Genomic DNA, 9122 nt, shown 5'->3' with positions numbered 1-9122 from the left:
GTTCGGGTTCGGCGGTGTTACAAGAAGTGGCACACTGAATCCCTGGCATCAGTCTGTAGTATACTCTCTTTTTACGTTATGTGATATTGATAAGATGCATGTATAGAACTGAACCCTATTATGATACTTTAGATAGGGGTAGACTGTAAAACAGTAGAATGAGAACTGTAGCTAGCTACACATTGCGAAAACAATCCTTGAACTACTATAATTCCATAAGACATTCCGTAATTGAACATAAACTAATATCATAAAATCGTAATCAGATATTTCGTATGAGTACAAGAGGAACTCGTGGACGAGGCCGCAGACGTGGTCGCGGAAAGGGTGCAAGCGAATCTTCATCCTCAGGGCATAGGCCAGCTGATGAGGCATTTGTTGCCACAAGCAACTGAGACTGGGCCATATGATCGGGTTGCGGGGGACGTGCTTTGTCCCAAGCAATGTTAAGGGTTTTAGAAATAGTTACTGGAGCTAGCACTGGACAGTGAATAGGGATCTGTAACATCCTGATTTCCGGTGTTTTCGCATTCTTGATTTTTAAGTAAGTTCTAAAATTTCGTATGTGATTATGGAATTCATAATTTTGGTAGTAAATGGGCTTATGAAGGCCCATGAGATGGCCAAAACCCGGGGGATTTTTAAATTTTGGACTTAGAGTTAGGGGTTCTAGCTAGGTGCCCTTATATAAAGTTGTGGGTAAATTATCACAAAAGAGCTTTAGTAAAGTGGCAAGGTGACGCCACTAAGCTCCTGAAAAGGTGGCGTGTGGAGCATAAGGAAAACAGGGGATCGTTCCTGTGTTGGCAATAAGAGTATTTATTTTTATGTGCAGGAAGGGTAAGTGTTGAAATCCAAGTGGATTCTGTAAGAGGAGATTTGGATCAAGTCAATGCATGATTAAGGAGGGATAAGGGAGAGATTTTAGGGATTTGATATGAAGATAGAGTTGGCCGAATAAGGGAGATTAAGGAATTCCAGAGAGTTTAGTTAGGATTTTCGGCACTAGTATTTTTGTGCCGTTTCTCCTTGGAGGATTAGTCTTTTTCTCTCTTTTTCTTTGCAGCTGAATCTACCATCTCTTCTTCCTTCTTTTTTCCTCTCTTCTTTCAACCAGCCCACTATTTCCCTCCATCACCATTGTTCTTTCCTTATCTCTACTTTGCTGAAATATCGCAAAGCGAATCAGTGAAATAGGGGTGCCGATTCTTGTGACCAGCAACCTTTTCTTTCCTTTTCAATTGTTGCATTCAATTCCTTCCTTTTAGGCTACGGATTCAGAGAAGAAATGTTAATGCTCAAACTCTAGTGACTCCTAGATAACTGTTGGCAAAGCCGAACCTATAATTAGGAGGTCCCGAATATGGGTATAGGTTTTTGGGGTTCTTTTTTATATTTTTATGTTTCTATAGTGGAGGAGCGCAAGCATAGTGTCGACTTGAATAGCTTGATCTCCGGAGTGGCTGCCTAGTCATCATCGCGGCAAGGTAAGATTCCTAGGCCATTATCGATGGTGGCCAATGTGTAATCTATATAAATGGTCTTTTTGAATCATTAATGGAAGCTATTTATTACGATGGAATATAGGAAAATCGTGTAGAGATTCGTCGAGGAATATCGCCAAACAGGTGTGTAACGAACACTCTTTCACGAGCTTAAAGCGATAAATGCCGAAAAGCGAAATGCCAAAATTTTGGCATTCGGGACTCGCGAGCAGCGAACGCTCATTAGTTAGTTAGATTCGTTGAGATGATGATCAGGAACATTGGAAATGGTAAGAACGTGATTTTTGGCATTCACGGTAAGTTGGGCCTCAATGGGCTACAATAGGGCCCAATAGGCTTTCGGGCCCATTTGGGTAAAATTGGTAGAAAATGGAAATCTGTTAAATTGCATGTTAAGACTGTTAATACTGTTATGGATATAGGCTAAATGGGCCTAGATGACAAAATCAGCTAAGTAGGGCCCATTAGGGGTTTTAGGCCCAATAACTCAGTTTCGCTAAAGTGGGCCAGAAGCGCTGTTTAAACAAATGAATAGTTAGTAACTGATGATGAACATGGAAAAATCCCTAATTTTTGGTAAAATTACGATATTACCCTTATAATATGAAAATGACCGTTTTGCCCTAAGTAAAAATGACCATTATACCCCTAGGGTTTAAACGTAAATTTAATACATGGGATTTTGATAAACACGGTATGTATGATATGCACATGATATGTATGATATGCACATGATGTATTCATAAATGCATTGGGTTGGGTTTTTATATGGATGGAGGAAGTGTAAAAGGGCTTATGCCCCAGTTATGATAAAGGGCTTATGCCGCAGTTATGATAAAGGGCTTATGCCCCAGTTATGATAAAGGGCTTATGCCCCAGTTATTAAAAGGGCTTTGCCCCAGTTATTAAAAGAGGCTAGGCCCCAGTTACATGATAAAGCAGCTATGCTGCCAGTGGAGAGTTATGCAGGGTGGGTCGAGTTAATCCCCACATGGTGTGTTGGTTGGTACGGGTGGAGAGTAGCGGATGGTGGGTTGAGTAGTCTCCCCAAATGGGCTTGCATTCTCTCATTGACATTACATGTGATATTGAAATGGGCCTATTGGCCATACCGTTTACAGCAAAGGCTTTGGCCTAGTAATATGAAATATGAAAGGCTTCGGCCCAGTGTTATGAAATATGAAGTGTGAAACGGGCTATGGCCCAGTACATGTTGAGATTGGATTTGGGCTTAGGCCTAACAGGCTGTTATTGTTTTGGGCTCTGAAAGGGGCTTGTTGCACACTGAGTTTCCAAACTCACCCCCTTTCCTTAACCTTGCAGGTGAGCCTTGATGTGGGGACTTGGGCCGAAGGGGATTCAGAGTAGTCACGGTGATCGTCTTTGGACTTTTAAATAAGCGTTGGTTTTTATTAAATTTCCTTTAATTATTATTTATTTTTGGGTTGTAATAAGGCCATTTTAACTTTCCTTTTATTTCTTTTCGGGATTATTTTAATTTTAATAACTTTAAACCTGGTTGATAATTATTCAAATGGGCTAGACTTAGGACGTGTTTTCAAAACGATACTTGTTTTCAAAATATCTCAACGCCACGATTAATCGATTTATCAAAGACATCCACTTAAACAAATTTAAACTCGATATAACAAAGTGTGGCTATGGTTGTGGGCATGTCTAGGATTGGATCCAATCAAAGAGCTTGGTACTTAAGCAGCGTTCATGGCTCACCTCCTCTGTCTCGGATACCTACCTGGTGCCCAGCTTCCATACACTTGGTTAACTCAACAAAATATATGGTTTTTAAAACACTGAAACGGTACGTGGGTTTTCAACTCCAATGTGGCACGTCAGATTCGGCCATAACGTCTGGGCCGGGTTTGGGGTGTTACAGGATCCATCTCGAAATGACTCCGGGCTAATAGAGCAGAAGTTTTTAGGGGCGAATCTAGAGTAGCCCCAAATGTGGCTGAATATTGGCTAGAGGCAACAGAGCGGATTATGGACGATTTAGATTGCTCTGTGGAGCAAAAGTTGAAGGGGGTTGTGTCGTTGCTACGAGACGAGGTGTACCGATGGTGGATCACCGTAAGGGAGAGTACCCTGATTGAACGAGTAACCTAGGAATTGTTCAAGACTACTTTCAAGGGGAGGTATGTTGGAGCTAGTTATGTGGATGCCAGTCGAAAGGAATTTTTGAATTTGACTTAGGGTAATAAGACTGTCGCGGAGTATGAGGCAGAATTCTTGAGGCTGAGTAGATACGCCAGTGGGATAGTTACGACTGAATATGAGCACAGTGTTCGATTTGAGGATGGCCTCCACGATGAGCTTAGGATACTGATAGCTCCACAGAGGGAGCGTAATTTCGCTGTGTTGGTAGAAAAGGCTAAGATAGCCGAGGAAGTAAAACGGACTAAATGGCAGAATCGTGAGAAGGATCGACCTAGATTTAGGAGGGATTCTAGACCCCCAGTTGTTGCAAATAGGAATGTTAAAAGAGCTAGAATGGAGGAACTGGTTCGGGCAGTTCCAGTGAATACTTTTAGACCGCAGGCTTGCAGGGACTGTGGCAGGGTGCATATGGGGGAGTGCTGGAAACGAACTAGAGCATGTTTTCAATGTGGGTCAAAGAAGCATAAGTTTAGAGAATGTCCTCGGAAAGTAGCTCAAGAACTAGCTGCGGAGCAAAGGGATGTTCAACCACAGCAAGGAGGACCACCACCACAGAGAGGCTGTGGCCAAGGTAGAGGTGGCAATGGTAATGAACGAGGACGTGGGGCATCTGGCAGAGGTGCTGGACATGCTGAAGCTCAACAGCCGGCGTTGGTTTATGCTACACGGCATCGTGAGGAGGGTGATGCTCCTGATGTTATAACTGGTACATTTTTCATTCATAGCACGCCTTACACTGCTTTGATTGATGTGGGTTCCACTCACTCGTATGTTGCTTGTGATGTATCTGGGGCATTGGGTGTGTTTCCTGAGGAGACGGTGAGTGGGGTATCAGTGATAAGCCCTTTAGGACACTCGGTTAAGGTAGATAAACTCTTTAGGGCGGTGCCTTTAGAGACACAAGATAAGATTTTTGAAGGAGATTTGATGGAACTACCAGTTGGGGATGTTGATCTTATCTTGGTAATGGACTGGCTAGCTAAGCATAGGGCGACGTTGGATTGTGCTGCTAAGAGAATGGTACTAAGAACTACCAAGGATGAGGAGATAATGGTCATAGGGGAGCGAAGGAACTATTTGTCCAACATTGTCTCGGCTTTAACGGCCGAGAAGTTGATTCAAAAAGGTTGTGAGACGTTCTTGGCATTTGTAAGACAAGCTGAATCTGAGGGGATAACTGTGGAGTTGGTTAGGACCATTAAAGAATTTCAAGATGTATTTCTAGAGGAACTTCCTGGATTACCACCGAACAGAGAAGTCGAGTTCAGAATTGACTTGTTACCTCGAACAGCTCCTGTGTCCATTGCACCTTAAAGGATGGCACCAAAGGAGTTGGTAGAATTGAAAGCTCAGATTTAGGAACTGTTGGATAGAAGGTTTATAAGACCAAGTGTTTCCCCGTGGGGCGCACCAGTGCTGTTCGTAAAGAAGAAAGATGGGACCATGTAGATGTGCATTGACTATATGTAATTGACCAAACTGACGATCAAGAACAAGTATCCGTTACCAAGAATCGACGATCTGTTCGACCAACTAAGAGGAACCTCGATATTTTCTAAGATCGACCTTCGGTCAGGATATCATCAGTTGAGAGTTAAGGAAGTGGATATTCATAAGACGGTATTTAGGACTCGATATGGTCATTACGAGTTTCTGGTTATGCCCTTTAGCTTGACTAATGCACCGGCAGCATTCATGGATTTAATGAATCAGGTGTTTCAGCCATACTTGGGTCGGTTCATAGTCGTTTTTATCGATGATATCTTGGTGTATTCAGAAATGGAAGAGAGGCATGATGAACATCTTTGTATTATGCTGCAAGTGCTCCAGGGAAAGCAACTTTATGCAAAGTTTAGTAAGTGTGAGTTTTGGCTGAAGGAAGTAACTTTCTTGGGGCATGTTGTGTTTGCTGAGGGGATCAAGGTGGACCCTCGAAAGATTGAGGCAATTTTGGGATGGAAGCCACCGAGGTCAGTAACAGAAATTCAAAGTTTTCTGGGGTTGGTAGGCTATTATTAAAGATTTGTGGAAGGATTTTCTGTATTGGCAGCACCGTTAACTAAACTTATAAGGAAGGGAGCACCTTTTGTTTGGACAAATAAGTAGCAAGAGGCTTTTGAGAAGCTGAATAAGGTTTTGACTGAGGCACCAGTGCTGATTCAGCCAGAGTCTGGTAAAGATTTCACTGTGTACAGTGATGCGTCACATGTACATTTGGGCTGCATGTTGGTGCAAGAGGGTAAAGTGGTCGCTTATGCTTCACGACAGCTTAAGCCTCATGAGGTAAACTATCCTACTCATGACTTGGAGTTGGCAGCGGTGATTTTTGCTCTTAAAATATGGAGACACTACTTGTATAGGGAGAGATGCATTATCTATACAGATCACAAGAGTTTTAAGTACTTGCTAACTCAAAAGGAGCTGAATCTTAGACAGCGAAGGTGGATAGAGTTGTTAAAGGACTATGACTGTTCGATTGAGTACCATCCAGGTAAGGCAAATGTCGTGGCTGATGCGTTTAGTCGAAGGACTGTGGCGGAATTGAAGGCCATGTTTGCTCGTTTAAGTTTGTATGACGATGGAAGCTTATTGGCAGAGTTGCAAGTGAGACCGACTTGGGTGGAGCAGATTAAGAAGCAGCAGTTGGTGGATGAGTCGTTGGTTTCTCTGTTTTAGCAAGTTAAGAAGGGGGAAAATCTAGATTTTGGGTTGAATAGTGATGGGGTTCTTTGTTTTCTAGGAAGAATTTGTGCGCTGAAGGACTCTGATTTGAGGTTGATGATTTTAAGGGAGGCACATAGTGGACCATGTGCTATGCATCCAGGAGGGAGTAAGTTGTATCGAGACTGGCGAGAGCTATATCGGTGGCCTGGGATTAAGCGAGAAGTGACCGAATTTGTGGGGAAATGTTTGACGTGTCAACAAGTAAAAGCTGAGCATCAACTGGCTTCAGGATTGTTACAGACAGTAAAGATACCACTTTGGAAGTGGGAAAGGGTAACTATGGATTTTGTAAGTGGGTTGCCGTTGACACCTTCCAAGAAGGATTTAGTTTGGGTAATTATGGATAGGCTCACGAAATCTGCCCATTTCATACCGATCCGAACTGATTACTCACTTCAGAAGTTGGCCAAGTTGTATGTGGCGAAGATAGTGCGGTTGCACGGGGTGCCGGTATCGATAATTTCTGACCGAGACCCAAGGTTTACATCTTGGTTCTGGCAGAAGTTGCATGAGGCGTTGGGAACGCGATTGGATTTCAGTACGACTTTTCACCCTCAGCCGGATGGGCAGTCAGAAAGGGTCATTCAGGTTCTAGAAGACATGTTGAGAGGTTGTGTTATTGAATTTAGAGGCAGTTGGGAGGATTACTTGCCATTGGCAGAGTTCGCGTATAACAACAGTTACCAAGCAAGTATTCAGATGGCTCCTTATGAGGCACTATATGGGCGAAGGTGTCATTCGCCTACTTGTTGGGCAGAGTTGGGGGAAAGGCAAGTACTTGGGCCAGAGCTGGTAGCGGATGCTGAAGACAAGGTTAAGGTGATCAGGAATCGGTTAAAGGAGGCAGTGGATCGGCAAAAGTCTTATACTGATCTGAAGCATAAGGATATTGAATATGCTATAGGGGACATGGTCTTTTTGAAAGTTTCACCGTGGAAGAAGATATTGAGATTTGGTAAGAAGGGCAAGTTGAGTCCACGGTTCATTGGGCCTTATCGAATTATTAAGCGGATAGGGCCAGTGGCTTATTAGCTAGAGTTACCTCTAGAGATGGATCGTATTCATGACGTTTTTCATGTGTCCATGCTAAGGCGATATCGTTCTGACCCAACTCATATCGTGCCAGTTGAAGAAATCGAAGTACAGTCGGATTTGACCTTCGAAGAAGAAACTGTGGAGATACTTGATCATGACGTCAAGGTGCTGAGAAGGAAGTCAATCCCATTAGTGAAGGTACTTTTGGAGAAACCATGGCAAAGAAGAAGGTACTTGGGAGACCGAGGAGGCGATGCGTCAGCAGTACCCTCAACTGTTTGGATCAGGTAAAAATTTTGAGGCCGAAATTTCTTTAAGGAGGGTAGAGTTGTAATATCCTGATTTTTGGGTTTTTTCGTGATTCTCAAGTTTTTGGTAAAGTTTTTAAGATTAGGTATTTGGTTGTGAAATTCATAATTGGAGTGTGTAAATGGGCTTATGGAAGGCCCATGCGATGGCCAGAACCCGGTAGAATTTTTGAATTTTGGACTTAAGTAGTTAGGGGCTTTGGATAGTAGGTTTTATTAAAAATTGTGGGTAAAATGTATCACAAAAGAGCCGTTGGTAGAGTGGCTAAGTGACGCCACTAGGGTGCTAAAAAGGTGGCGTGTAAGTGGTTGGGGAAAACCTGGGTTCGATCCCCTATGATGGCAAAAGTGATGTTATTTTTATGCTTTGAGCATGCAGGAGTTGTAGCCGAATGGAACTCTGTAAAAGAGAGTTTGAATTAGTCAAACACATGGATTAAGGAGGGATAAGGGGAGAGATTTTAGGGATTTGAGAGGGAGATAGAGTTAGTCGAATAGAGGGGATTAGAGAGGGGATTTCGGCAGAGGGGTATTAGGTTAGTATTTTCGGCATTAGGGACTTAGGATGTGCCATTTTCTTCTTTAGGATTAGTCTTTTCTTTTTCTTTCTTCTTATCTAGCCGAACCTACCACCCTTCCATTCATCATTTCTTCCTTTCCTTTCTTTTTCCAAAACCAGCCCACTACTCCCTTCCGTTCATCTACTACTTCTTTTCTTACCTCCACATCTGTCGAAAAGCTGCAAAAGCCGAACCTGTCAAGCTTGGTGGTGATTCTTTATTGACCAGCAACCTTCTTTTTCCCTTCACATTTTGGTGGCCAATCCCTTTATCTTCTAGGCGTTAAACGGTTCAAGAAGGGAGACTGTAGTAAGTGTTCGTACTCTAAGTCGATTCAGTAGTAATTGTTGACAAAAGCCGAAACCCCTATAGTTGAAGGTGGTTGCCGACTTGTGATGTAGGCCTTATTGGGTTTTTGCAATTGATTTTTATGGTTTATATAGTGGAGCAGATACGTTGGAGGAGCAGCAAGGCGTGAGGTATCGATTCGGATAAGCTTGGATCATAGGAGTGACTAAATCTAGATTTAGTCATCAATTTTGGCAATTGTATGAACCCTAGGGCCATTGTGGATGGTGGCCGAATATGTAAGAGATGATAATAGATAGTTTTCGATTTGGTTTAAATGTTATCATGATCTAATCTATAAGCGATTGATTAGAGGAGAAATCGCATAGGAGATCTCGTCAAGGAATATCGCAAATCAGGTGTGTAACGAACCTTCTTTCGTAGCTTAACTCGATATTCGCCGAAAAGTCGAAATGCCGAAATTCTGGCATTTTGAGGACTCTTGAGCATGCGAGTGCTCATAGGTT

Source organism: Gossypium hirsutum, chromosome A04, assembly GCF_007990345.1.
Source record: "Gossypium hirsutum isolate 1008001.06 chromosome A04, Gossypium_hirsutum_v2.1, whole genome shotgun sequence".
Taxonomy (NCBI): Eukaryota; Viridiplantae; Streptophyta; class Magnoliopsida; order Malvales; family Malvaceae; genus Gossypium; species Gossypium hirsutum.
Note: the sequence above shows the minus strand (reverse complement) of the source record.